The sequence below is a fragment of the Arachis stenosperma genome, chromosome 5, assembly GCF_014773155.1.
Source record: "Arachis stenosperma cultivar V10309 chromosome 5, arast.V10309.gnm1.PFL2, whole genome shotgun sequence".
NCBI classification, from domain to species: Eukaryota; Viridiplantae; Streptophyta; class Magnoliopsida; order Fabales; family Fabaceae; genus Arachis; species Arachis stenosperma.
Window position 1 is genome coordinate 32,399,430 of NC_080381.1, and position 14,044 is coordinate 32,413,473.

Consider the following 14,044-nt stretch of genomic DNA (forward strand, 5'->3'; position numbering starts at 1 on the left):
TCCTCCTTGACTCACCTCACTGACATGGCCAACCTCTTTAGTCTTCAATGCAGATTGTTAACTTTTTACTATTTTGCTTCTTTTTCATTGCATACTTATCACATCTCAAATCCTACAATAAAATGGAGTTCTACAATTAATTTCAGATTCGTCAAAGTACTGAATACTTTAGTCACTTAATGGTGGTTTTGGATTTAAGTTCTGAGAATGAAAAAATTTGGTGGTCCAATTTGACAATAAGACGAGAGTTATTGATTTTGTTATCATTTAGCTATTTTATTACTTATTTTTTTGAAATTATTTGCCTTCAATTCATGGATTACTGATGTAACTAATGAAGATGTGGCTCCTATTTTTCATGTACATGAGTTAATAATGATTTGGATTGAAAAATTATAGTTGAGTTTGTTGTTAAAAATGATCAACGAGCATAATTTATTGGTAGAAGTAGAATTTATTGCTGTAAATTGAATTTGATGCTGAACATATCACTGAGTAATTTTTTTTTCAATTTTGTTGATGTAAATCGTTAGTACACAATTACACATGAAGTAGGTTTCGTGCATGAAATTTTGATTAAGTGAAGTGACTGAAAATTAATATTCTATTGCAATCCAAATTCAATACGCAAAGTTTATTTATTTAATTGACACAATCCCTAAAGTTTGTTGAACGATTTTGTATGTTCAAATATGCCATGTTTAGTTTCTTAAGTTAAATACTGCACATATATACAAGCTAAGTTAATTTCAGTCTGTAAATTCTTTCTTTTTCAATATTGTTTACTGCTTTGGATTGAAAAATTATAGTTGAGTTTGTAGTTAAAAATGATCAATGAGCCGAATTTGTTGGTAGAAGTAAAATTTGTTGGCTCTCTCTATCACTCTGTGTTGGATTGGCATCACCTCAACTTGCGCCATGGGGCAGGTGCTTCATTTGTTATGCTGAATGTCAAATTAAAATCAAAGTTAATACCATTTTAGAAGTTCATATTTATGTTGACTTCCTTTCATAGCTTTATACACTGGATGGTTGGAGCTTTATAATTCAGAAAATTGTAGTGAGGTTCCATGAAGTAAAAATATAAATATTATACTTCAAAAAATTGTTTCAAACACCCCATTCTGAATAATGTAAATAGTTGTAGAAGACTGAATTAAATCAAACTGCTAAACACTGAACTAAACTGAATGGGAGGCTAGTGACAAATTTCCCAATGTTGACTACAAGTTCTAAATATGAGGGGGGAAGCGGAGATGCAAGTATTATGTAACAGGTTTCTTTATATGTAGTGTAAACTGTAGAAGAGCCCTATTTTCTCTGAGATTTCCTGTTGGCACTAATTATTACAATTCTTGTTGTGGTTGATTCACATCCTTCTTCTGCATGTTCATGATAATATTATGTTTTGCATGAATTTCAAGCAATTTCCTTTGAGCATTGAACATGCTATTTTTATATTGTGTGCAAAAGTTTTCAAGCTTCCTCACTTTTTGATGACATGCTCTTCTTCTTCTAACTCCATTTGTTGTACATAGTGTGCTAGCTCCAGTACTGGGCCTACCACTTAACCCGAAAGCAGCTGCAGAAGCAGAGAAAATTTTGATATAGGTGAGTTAAATTGAATTAGAAAGAAATTAAATTAAATTTACAACTTAGAATGATTCGGTTTGAATGGTTAAATTTTGTAATGGAATGGTTAATAATGCAATTGATTCATTCTATTTCATTCCACTAAAATTCTGATTCTTTTGTTCTATTTTGTGATGTATATATGTTTTTATAATATGTTTTTTTCCTAAGTTGAAGAAGAATAAATGTAGGTGTTTATGTCTAACGTGGCTTTATTTTACATGTTAATGAAGCAGGTGCTGAGCTTTCAAATGGAAAAGTGGCTGAAACAAAAGTTCTCAAGCGTTGAGAAGAAATAATAGCAATACCAGAAACAATCTATCCTAGCAGAGTCTAAGTTGTATTGCTCTCACGCCTGTGGAACAATTTTGTTAATAGTGTCTATTTAGTGTTAGTGTATATATCACTGTATAAAACTAAGATTGAGACAAGTGTATTCATTTAACTATATTGATATGTTAGCTGGTTACTTTAATTACAACTTATCTTAATTGTCGATTATCTTTTTTTATTTTTAGATTTATTTTGTAATTATCATCATTTTGAGATGTGATTATGCTTAAAAAAATTAAATCTCATAAAACAAAATAGGCTATGGTCATGGTAAAAACCTTGACCATAGATAAGGCTATGGTCACGGTTTTGTGGAATGAACCGTGACCATAGATAAGGCTATGGTCACGATTTTAAGGTAGGGTGACCATAGATAGGGCTATGGTCACGGTTTTAAGTGAGGTGACCATAGAGGCTATGGTCACGGTTTTAAGGTGGGGTGACCATAGAGCTATGGTCACGGCAAAAACCGTGACCATAGATAAGGCTATGGTCACGGTTTTAAGGAAGGGTGACCATAGATAAGGCTATGGTCACGGCCAAACCCGTGACCGTAGATATGGCTATGGTCACGGTTTTTATGCGTGACCATAGATTGCCCTATGGTCACGGTTAAAAACTGTGGCCTAAAGTGTCAGAATTTGAAAATTATAACCGTGACCATAGGTAAAAAAAATGTGACCATAGACCTATGGCCACGGAGGAATAGGCCACGGTAAAAAATCGTGACCATAGATCCATGGTCACCCTTTTCACTAGCTATGGTCACGATTTTTTACCGTGACCATAGGCCTTTTTTTTGTAGTGGTAAGTGCTCCTCCAATGCTGAGTCCAAGTCCACCGTGTTGTTGTTTGAAGTGGAGGCTTTGAGGGCCAAGGTGGCGAAGTTGAAGAAGGAGAAATGGGAGTTATTGGAAGATGTTAAGGGCACAATCTCGGCTGCTAGGAGATGGTGAGGGCCCAAGCCCTGGTCCTTGCTCTGGGTGTAGACGTCTCCGTGATAGGGGCGTTCAAGACCGTCAAGGATGGCCAGATTGTAAATTTATAATGAATTTTCTTTTGTAATATTTCTTTAAGTTTGTAGGCCGTTTTCATGACACTATTTTGTAGCTATTTGTTTGGCTATGACTTTGCTCGTTTATTGATATGGAGCCGTTTTGGCCATTTTACTTGTTATGAGTATTTTGAGATCTCTTGGTGGACCGTTTGTAGGTAATGGGCCTCTTTGTGGGCCGTGTTAGTTTTATTTATGTCGTGGATATTCATATTTTTTGGACTCGGGAGTGATTGATCCCCTGGTGTAGCTGCGTTTTAGTTCGTGCCGTTTTGTTGGGGCAAAACATCGAAAAATATTTAAAAGAAATTTTATTTAAAGTTTGGGCCTCGTTAAAACATCCTGATGTTGGTAAGAAAGAGTACCCGAAAAAAACATAGTAAGTGAACTTAAACAATGAAAAAGAGGAAAAAGGAAAAAAGAAAGAAAAAGCGAATAAAGATAATCTAAACGACCTCAATCTCGTCATTTGGGAGGATGCTTCTACGTGTAGTAGCATCGCATGTTGATGGCATTCCAGGATCTCGGGAGTTTGGTCCCATCTAATCGCTCGAATTTGTAAGCTCTGTTCCTGATTACCGCTCTGATTCGATAAGAGCCCTCCCAGTTGAGCGTGAGCTTCCCTTCTTCGGGGGTGGGGGGCCGATGTCGTTTCGCCATAAGACGAGTTCTCCCGCTCTGAAGTACAGTCACATCGTACTGCGATTGTATCTTAGGCTTATCCTCTGCTTTAGGACTAGCTCGCGCAGGTGTGCTATGCTCCTAACCTCGTCCGTGAGGTCCCGTTCTACTTCCTTATCGTGTCCTCCCACGGTTCTTCGTGGTTGGGTTCCCAAATTTCTATCGGAATGATGGCCTCTAGGCCGTAGTTAGCCGAAAAGGGGTCTCTCTGGTCGAGGTTTGGGGGGGAGGTCCAGTACGACCAGAGGACGGATCCAATCTCGTCAGCCCATAGTCCTTTGGCTTTGTCTAGCCGATTCTTGATTCCTTTCACTATTATTTTGTTGGCCGCTTCTACTTGCCCGTTTATCTATGGATGCTCTACCGAGCTGAACTGTTGGCAGATGTCGACTCTTTTTAGGAATTCTTTGAACCATTTGTCCACGAATTGGGTCTCATTGTCTGAGATTATAATTTCTAGGACTCTAAATCATGTTATGACGTGTCTCCGGAAGAACTTTCGGCAGTGGTTGGCCGTGATGGAGCCAAGGGCTTGGCCTCGATCCACTTATTGTAGTAGTCGATGACGACGATGAGGTATCAGAGCTGTCCGGGAGCCGTGGGAAAAGGACTGATAAGGTCGATTCCCTAGGTTCCAAAAGGCTGATCTCCGCTATGATACTGAGCTGATGTGGGGCGGCCTGGTGGAAGTCAACATGGATTTGGTACTTGTCACAATTTTTTACTAGTTGGAGGGAGTCCTTAATAAAGGAGGGCCAAAATTATCCTGCTCAGATAACCTTTTAGGCCAAGGTCTTCCCTCCCACATGGTGACCGCAGCACCCTTCTTGGATTTTACGGAGTATGTAGTCCGTGTCGTCGGGTTCAATGCACTTAAGGAAGGGCTGTGAGAGTCCATGCTTGTTTAATTGCCTTGCTATTGTGGTGTAGCTCGTGGCTTCCCGCTTCAAGCGTTTTGCTTCCTTGGGATCTTCGGGTAATGTCCTGTTCATGAGGTATTGGAGAATTGGAAAGGTCTAAGAGTGCTGGCTTGTGACCGGGAGAACAACCGAGGTCGTGACTAAGACGGACGGTGTTTTGATAACCTCTTGAATTAGTGACTGGTTTTCCGGGATTAGTTTGGTGCTTGCTAGCTTTGAGAGTAAGTCTGCCTTTGCATTCTCTTCCCTGGGAAAGTGTTGGACGGTTACTCCATCAAACTTAGCCGTCAATTCTTATACTTTGGCTAGGTATTCCTATAACAGGGGGTCCCGTGTTTGGTAGCCTCTGTTAATTTGGGAGATGACCATTTGGGAGTTGCTGTAGACTGCTGCTACTTTTGCGCCGACTTCTTTGGCTAATGTTAGTCTAGCTAGGAGGACTTCATATTTGGCTTGATTGTTGGATATCAGGAATTCGTGTCGAATGGATTGTTCGATGGAGATTTCGTTCTTGTTTTCCAGTATTATTCCTGCTCCTCCTGAGCTGGTGTTCGACGAGCCATCAACATGGAGTTTCTAGGTTTCTGCGGGCTCATCTCCGGGATCATTTTGGCTATAAAGTCTACTATAACCTGGGCCTTAGTGGCATTTTTGGACTCGAATTCGATCTAATATTGTGATAATTCAACGGATCATACGAGCATCCTTCCTATGAGATCCAACTTCTGATGCACTTGCCTGACCGCCTGGACGGTTTGAATCGTAATGGGGTGGGCTTGGAAGTATTGTCGGAGGCATCGGGAGGCCGTAAGTAATGTAAAGGCAAGTTTTTCGAGTCGGGAATAGTGTGCCTTTGCATTCTGGAAGACTTTATTTATGAAGTAGATATGGTTTTGTATTCTTTGCTCATTTTCTCTAACGAGCATCGTGGCTAGTTCTTCCTCCGTTATGGACAAGTAGAGATGAAATGTCTCCCTCGTCCTGAGTTTGGAGAGTTTGGGGGGTTCTACTAATATGCTTTTAAAGTGTTGGAAGGCTTCCTCTTATTCAGATTCTCATTTAAAGTTTATACCATTTTTCATGATTTTAAGAAAGGGATAGCCTTCTAGGCTGAGGCACTGGTGCACGAAATTGTGATCATCAATGGCGCCATCAACATGGTACGCTCAATTGCAATCTCAACTCTTTATCACAACTTCGCACAACTAACTAGCAAGTGTACTGGGTCGTCCAAGTAATAAACCTTACGCGAGTAAGGGTCGATCCCACGGAGATTGTTGGTATGAAGCAAGCTATGGTCATCTTGTAAATCTCAGTCAGGCGGATTCAAATGGTTATGGAGGATTAATGATTAAAAGATAAATAAAACATAAAATAAAGATAGAGATACTTATGTAATTCATTGGTGAGAGTTTCAGATAAGCGTATGGAGATGCTTTGTCCCTTCCGTCTCTCTGCTTTCCTACTGTCTTCATCCAATCCTTCTTACTCCTTTCCATGGCAAGCTGTATGTAGGGTTTCACCGTTGTCAATGGCTACCTCCCATCCTCTCAGTGAAAATGTTCAACGCGCTCTGTCACAGCACGGCTATTCAGCTGTCGGTTCTCGATCATGTCGGAATAGAATCCATTGATTCTTTTGCGTATGTCACTAATGCCCCACAATCGCGAGTTTGAAGCTCGTCACAGTCATTCAATTCTTGAATCCTACTCAGAATACCACAGACAAGGTTTAGACCTTCCGGATTCTCTTGAATGCCGCCATCAATTCTAGCTTATACCACGAAGATTCTGATTAAGGAATCCAAGAGATAAACATTCAAGCCTTGTTTGCTTGTAGAACGGAAGTGGTTGTCAGACATGCATTCATAAGTGAGAATGATGATGAGCATCACATAATCATCACATTCATCATGTTCTTGGGTGCGAATGAATATCTTAGAACAAGAATAAACTGAATTGAATAGAAGAACAATAGTAATTGCATTAATACTCGAGGTACAGCAGAGCTCCACACCTTAATCTATGGTGTGTAGAAACTCCACCGTTGAAAATACATAAGTGATAATAGTGATCAGTGGCTTTGGCCCCAGAGAGGGAACCAGAAGAACCAAGATGAAAATACAATAGCAAAAGGTCTTATTTGTAGAGAACTAGTAGCTTAGGGTTTACAAAGATGAGTAAATGACATAAAAATCCACTTCCGGGCCCACTTGGTGTGTGCTTGGGCTGAGCATTGAAGCTTTCATGTGTAGAGACTTTTCTTGGAGTTAAACGCCAGCTTTTATGCCAGTTTGGGCGTTTAACTCCCATTCTTGTGCCAGTTCCGGCGTTTAACGCCAGAATTCTTGAGCTGACTTGAAACGCCTGTTTGGGCCATCAAATCTCGGGCAAAGTATGAACTATTATATATTGCTGGAAATCCCAGAATGTCTACTTTCCAACGCAATTAAGAGCGCGCCAATTGGGCTTCTGTAGCTCCAGAAAATCCACTTCGAGTGCAGGGAGGTCAGAATCCAACAGCATCTGTAGTCCTTTTCAGCCTCTGAATCAGATTTTTGCTCAGGTCCCTCAATTTCAGCCAGAAAATATCCGAAATCATAGAAAAACACACAAACTCATAGTAAAGTCCAGAAAAGTGAATTTTAACTAAAAACTAATAAAAATATAATAAAAACTAACTAAAACATACTAAAAACATACTAAAAACAATGCCAAAAAGCGTATAAATTATCCGCTCATCACAACACCAAACTTAAATTGTTGCTTGTCCCCAAGCAACTAAAAATCAAATAAGATAAAAAGAAGAGAATATGCAATGAATTCCAAAAACATCTATGAAGATCAGTATTAATTAGATGAGCGGGGCTTTTAGCTTTTTGCCTCTGAACAGTTTTGGCATCTCACTTTATCCTTTGAAATTCAGAATGATTGGCTTCTTTAGGAACTCATAATTCAGATAGTGTTATTGACTCTCCTAGTTAAGTATGATGATTCTTGAACACAGCTACTTTATGAGTCTTGGCCGTGGCCCAAAGCACTCTGTCTTCCAGTATTACCACCGGATACATACATGCCACAGACACATAACTGGGTGAACCTTTTCAGATTGTGACTCAGCTTTGCTAGAGTCCCCAATTAGAGGTGTCCAGGGTTCTTAAGCACACTCTCTTTGTCTTGGATCACGATTTTATTATATATATATATTGAATTCACTACTTTTTCTTGCTTCAAGAATCATTTTTATGATTTTTCAGATCCTCAGTAACATGTCTCCTTTTTTTCATCATGCTTTCAAGAGCCAACATTCATGAACAACAAATTCAAAAGACATATGCACTGTTCAAGCATACATTCAGAAGTCAAAGTATTGCCACCACATCAAAATAATTAATCTGTTATAAAATTCAAAATTCATGCAATTCTTCTCTTTTTCAATTAAGAACATTTTTCATTTAAGAAAGGTGATGGATTCATAGGACATTCATAACTTTAAGGCATAGACACTAAGACACTAATGATCATAAGACACAAACATAAATAAAACATAAAGCATAATTTTCGATAAAAAGAAAAAATAGAAAAATAAAGAACAAGGAGATTAAAGAACGGGTCCACCTTAGTGATGGCGGCTTGTTCTTTCTCTTGAAGATCTTATGGAGTGCTTGAGCTCCCCAATGTCTCTTCCTTGCCTTTGTTGCTCCTCTCTCATGATTCTTTGATCTTCTCTAATTTCATGGAGGAGGATGGAATGTTCTTGGTGCTCCACCCTTAGTTGTCCCATGTTGGAACTCAATTCTCCTAGGGAGGTGTTGATTTGATCCCAATAGGTTTGTGGAGGAAAGTGCATCCCTTGAGGCATCTCAGGGATTTTATGATGAGTGGGATCTCTTGTTTGCTCTATCCTTTTCTTAGTGATGGGCTTGTCCTCATCAATGAGGATGTCTCCCTCTATGTTAACTCCAACTGAATAACAGAGGTGACAAATGAGATAAGGGAAGGCTAACCTTGCCAAGGTAGAGGACTTGTCCGCCACCTTATAAAGTTCTTGGGATATAACCTCATGAACTTCTACTTCCTCTCCATGATGCTATGAATCATGATAGCCCGGTCTATAGTAACTTCGGACCGGGCCGGTTGCTAGTGGGAATGATTGAGCGTTGGATAAACTCCAACCATCCCCTAGCCACAGGCTTGAGGTCATGCCTTCTCATTTGAATCGGCTTCCCTCTTGAATCTCTCTTCCATTGAGCGCCCTCTTCACAAATGTCTATGAGGACTTGGTCCAACCTTTGATCAAAGTTGACCCTTCTAGTGTAGGGGTGTTCATCTCCTTGCATCATGGGCAAGTTGAATGCCAACCTTACATTTTCCGGACTAAAATCTAAGCATTTCTCCCGAACCATTGTAAGCCAATTCTTTGGGTCCGGGTTCACACTTTGATCATGGTTCTTGGTGATCCATGCATTGGCATAGAACTCTTGAACCATTAAGATTCCGACTTGTTGAATGGGGTTGGGAAGAACTTCCCAACCTCTTCTTTGGATCTCATGTCGGAACTCCGGATATTCACTCTTTTTGAGTTTGAAAGGGACCTCGGGGATCACCTTCTTCATGGCCACAACTTCATAGAAGTGGTCTTGATGCACCCTTGAGATGAATCTCTCCATCTCCCAATGACTCGGAGGTCGAAGCTTTTGCCTTCCCTTTCCTCTTTCTAGAGGTTTCTCCAGCCTTAGGTGCCATAAATGGTTATGGAAAAACAAAAAGTAATGCTTTCACCACACCAAACTTAGAAGGTTTGCTCGTCCTCGAGCAAAAGAAGAAAGAAGAGAGTAGAAGAAGAAGAAATGGAGGAGATGGATTGGGGCTTTGTGTTTCGGCCAAGGGAGAGAAGTAGTGTGTATGATGTGTGAAAATGAGGGGGTGAAGATGGGTTTATATAGGGGTGGGGAGAGGGGTAGGGTTCGGTCATGTATAGGTGGGTTTGGGAGGGAAAGTGGTTTGAATTTGAATGGTGAGGTAGGTGAAGTTTTATGAAGGATGGATGTGAGTGGTGAAGAGAATGGTGGGATTTGATAGGTGAGGGGTTTTTGGGGAAGAGGTGTTGAGGTGATTGGTGAATGGGTGAAGAGGAAAGAGAGTGGTGGGGTAGGTGGAGATACTGTGGGGTCCACAGATCCTGAGGTGTCAAGGATAATTCATCCCTGCACCAAGTGGCGAGCAAAAATGCTCCTTCTGCCAATCCTGGCGTTAAACGCCGGGCTGGTGCCCATTTTTGGCGTTTAACGCCAGCTTGTTGCCCATTCCTGGCGTTAAACGCCAGTCTAGTGCCCCTTTCTGGCGTTAAACGCCCAGAATGGTGCCAGACTGGGCGTTAAACGCCCATTTGCTGCCCTTACTGGCGTTTAAACGCCAACAAGTTTTTCCTCCAGGGTGTGCTATTTTTCTTTCTATTTTTCATTCTGCTTTTGTTTTTTCAATTGATTTTGTGACTTCACATGATCATCAACCTATAGAAAACATAAAATAACAAAGAAAAATAGATAAAATATAACATTGAGTTGCCTCCCAACAAGCACTTCTTTAATGTCAGTAGCTTGACAGTGGGCTCTCATGGAGCCTCACAGACACGCAGAGCAATGTTGGAACCTCCCAACACCAAACTTAGAGTTTGAATGTGGGGGTTCAACACCAAACTTAGAAGTTGGTTGTGGCCTCCCAACACCAAACTTAGAGTTTGACTGTGGGGGCTCTGTTTGACTCTGTTTTGAGAGAAGCTCTTCATGCTTCCTCTCCATGGTTACAGAGGAATATCCTTGAGTCTTAAACACAAAGGATTCTTCATTCACTTGAATGATCAATTCTCCTCTGTCAATATCAATCACAGCCTTTGCTGTGGCTAGGAAGGGTCTGCCAAGGATGATGGATTCATCCATGCACTTCCCAGTCTCTAGGACTATGAAATCAGCAGGGATATAATGGTCTTCAATCTTTACCAGAACATCCTCTACAAGTCCATAAGCTTGTTTTCTTGAATTGTCTGCCATCTCTAGTGAGATTCTTGCAGCTTGTACCTCAAAGATCCCTAGCTTCTCCATTACAGAGAGAGGCATGAGGTTTATGCTTGACCCTAGGTCACACAGAGCCTTCTCAAAGGTCATGGTGCCTATGGTACAAGGTATTGAGAACTTCCCAGGGTCCTGTCTCTTTTGAGGTAATCTCTGCCTAGTCAAGTCATCCAGTTCTTTGGTGAGCAAAGGGGGTTCATCCTCCCAAGTCTCATTACCAAATAACTTGTCATTTAGCTTCATGATTGCTCCAAGGTACCTAGCAACTTGCTCTTCGGTGACATCTTCGTCCTCTTCAGAGGAAGAATACTCATCAGAGCTCATGAATGGCAGAAGTAAATCCAATAGAATCTCTATGGTCTCAGTGTAAGCCTCAGATTCCCATGGTTCCTCATTAGGGAACTCATTGGAGGCCAGTGGACATCCATTGAGGTCTTCCTCAGTGGCACTCACTGCCTCTTCCTCCTCTCCAAATTCGGCCATGTTGATGGCCTTACACTCACCTTTTGGATTATCTTCTGTATTGCTAGGAAGAGTGCTAGGAGGGAGTTCAGTAACTTTCTTACTCAGCTGACCTACTTATGCCTCCAAGTTTCTAATGGAGGACCTTGTTTCAGTCATGAAACTTTGAGTGGTTTTGATTAGATCAGAGACCATGGTTGCTAAGTCAGAGTGGCTCTGCTTAGAATTCTCTGTCTGTTGCTGAGAAGATGATGGAAAAGGCTTGCCATTGCTAAACCTGTTTCTTCCACCATTATTGTTGTTGAAACCTTGTTGAGGTTTCTATTGATCCTTCCATGAGAGATTTGGATGATTTCTCCATGAAGGATTATAGGTGTTTCCATAGGGTCTCCCATGTAATTCACCTCTTCCATTGATGGGTTCTCAGGATCATAAGCTACTTCTTTAGATGAAGCGTCCTTAGTACTGCCTGGTGCAGCTTGCATTCCAGACAGACTTTGAGAAATCATATTGACTTGCTGAGTCAATATTTTGTTCTGAGCCAGTATGGCATTCAGAGTATCAATCTCAAGAACTCCTTTCTTCTGATTCGTCCCATTGTTCACAGGATTCCTTTCAAAAGTGTACATGAATTGGTTATTTACAACCATTTCAATGAGTTCTTGAGCTTCTGCAGGCGTCTTCTTCAGATGAAGAGATCCTCTAGCAGAACTGTCCAATGACATCTTGGACAGTTCAGACAGACCATCATAGAATATACCTATGATGCTCCATTTAGAAAGCATGTCAGAAGGACACTTTCTGATCAATTGTTTGTATCTTTCCCAAGCTTCATAGAGGGATTCACCTTCCTTTTGTCTGAAGGTTTGGATTTCCACTCTAAGCTTACTCAATTTTTGAGGTGAAAAGAACTTTGCCAAGAAGGCATTGACTAGCTTTTTCCAAGAGTTCAGGCTTTCTTTAGGTTGTGAGTCCAACCATATCCTAGCTCTGTCTCTTACAGCAAAAGGGAATAGCATAAGTCTGTAGACTTCAGGGTCAACCCCATTGGTTTTGACAGTGTCACAGATTTGCAAGAATTCAGCCAAAAACTGATGAGGATCTTCCAATGGAAGTCCATGAAACTTGCAGTTCTGTTGCATTAGAGAAACTAATTGAGGCTTAAGCTCAAAGTTGTTTGCTCCAATGGCAGGGATAGAGATGCTTCTCCCATAGAAGTCGGGAGTAGGTGCAGTAAAGTCACCCAGCACCTTCCTTGCATTGTTGGCATTGTTGTTGTTTTCGGATGCCATGGTTTCTTCTTCTTTTAAGAGCTCTGTTAGGCCCTCTAGAGAGAGTTGTGCTTTAGTTTTTCTTAGCTTTCGCTTCAAGGTCCTTTCAGGTTCTAGGTCAGCCTCAACAAGAATGCTTTTGTCTTTGCTCCTGCTCATATGAAAGAGAAGAGAACAAGAAAATATGGAATCCTCTATATCACAGTATAGAGATTCCTTGAGGTGTCAGAGGAAAAGAAAAATAGAAGGAAGAGGTAGAAGAATTCGAACTTATCAAGAGAGATAGAGTTCGAATTATGCATTGAGGAGGAGTGTTAGTCCATAAATAGAAGGATGTGAGAAGAGGGGAAGAAATTTTTGAAAATTAAAGTGAATTAATTAAAAGAAATTTTGAAAATGGTAATTGATTTTCGAAAAATAAGATTGGGAAGGAAATAAAGTGATTTTTGAAAAAGATTTTGAAATTAGAAATAAAAAAGATATGATTGAAAACTAATTTTTAAAAAGATGTGATTGAAAAGATATGATTGAAAAGATATGATGGAAAAGATATGATGGAAAAATAATTTAAAAAGATTTGATTTTTAAAATTAATGACTTGGCTAACAAGAAATTTAAAAGATATGATTCGGACATTAAACCTTTCTCAACAGAAAAGGCAACATACTTGAGATGTTGAATCAAATCATTAATTGTTAGCAAGTATTTTTGAAAAATGGAAAGAAATTGATTTTGAAAATATATGATTGAAAAGATATGATTTGAAAAAGATTTGATTTTGAAAAATTATGAAAACTTGAAAAAAATTTGAATTAAAAACAAAATCTTCCCTCTTGTGCCATCTTGGCGTTAAACGCCCAGAATGGTATCCATTCTGGCGTTTAACGCCCAAAATGCTACCCTTTTGGGCGTTAAACGCCCAGCCAGGTACCCTGGCTGGCGTTTAAACGCCAGTTTTCCTTCCTCACTGGGCGTTTTGAACGCCCAGCTTTTTCTGTGTAATTCCTCTGCTAAATGTTCTGAATCTTCAATTCTCTGTATTATTGACTTGAAAAGACACAAATTAAAATTTTTTTGGATTTTTAATAATGAGGAATAATCAAAATGAAACTAAGATCAAATAAATAATGCATGCAAGACACCAAACTTAGAAGTTTGTATACTACTGACACTAACAAATTGAGAATGCATATGAGAAACAACAAAACACTCAAGACAAGAGAATGTAAATATCAGAACAAGGGAATCATCAAGAACAACTTGAAGATTAATGAAGACACATGAATGAATTCGAAAAATGCAAGAAGAACAGAAACATGCAATTGATACCAAACTTAAAATGAGACACTAGACTCAACAAGAAACAAAAAATATTTTTGGTTTTAAGATTTTATAATTTTTTGGATTTTTTTTTGAAAATTGAGTGAAAAAGAAAATAAGGATATCAAAATTCTTAATGAGAATTCCAAGAATCATGCAATGTTAGTCTAAAGCTTTAGTCTAAAGAAATTAGACATGGCTAGCCAAGCTTCAGCAGGACATTACATTCAAGAGCTAAATTAATGAGAATCAATAAGCTTTGGTGATGATAAGAACATCACCTTGAAACACTAGAATTCAT

The 14,044-nt window shown here is 39.6% G+C and overlaps 1 non-coding gene across 1 annotated transcript; it reads left to right on the forward strand.

The window, feature by feature from the left end:
* The first annotated feature begins 11,931 nt into the window (after nt 1-11,931).
* On the forward strand, nt 11,932-12,039 carry LOC130983326 (small nucleolar RNA R71). Its single transcript, XR_009087322.1, has one exon. It is a non-coding gene; the product is annotated as a small nucleolar RNA R71 (small nucleolar RNA).
* Nucleotides 12,040-14,044: the final 2,005 nt, after the last annotated feature.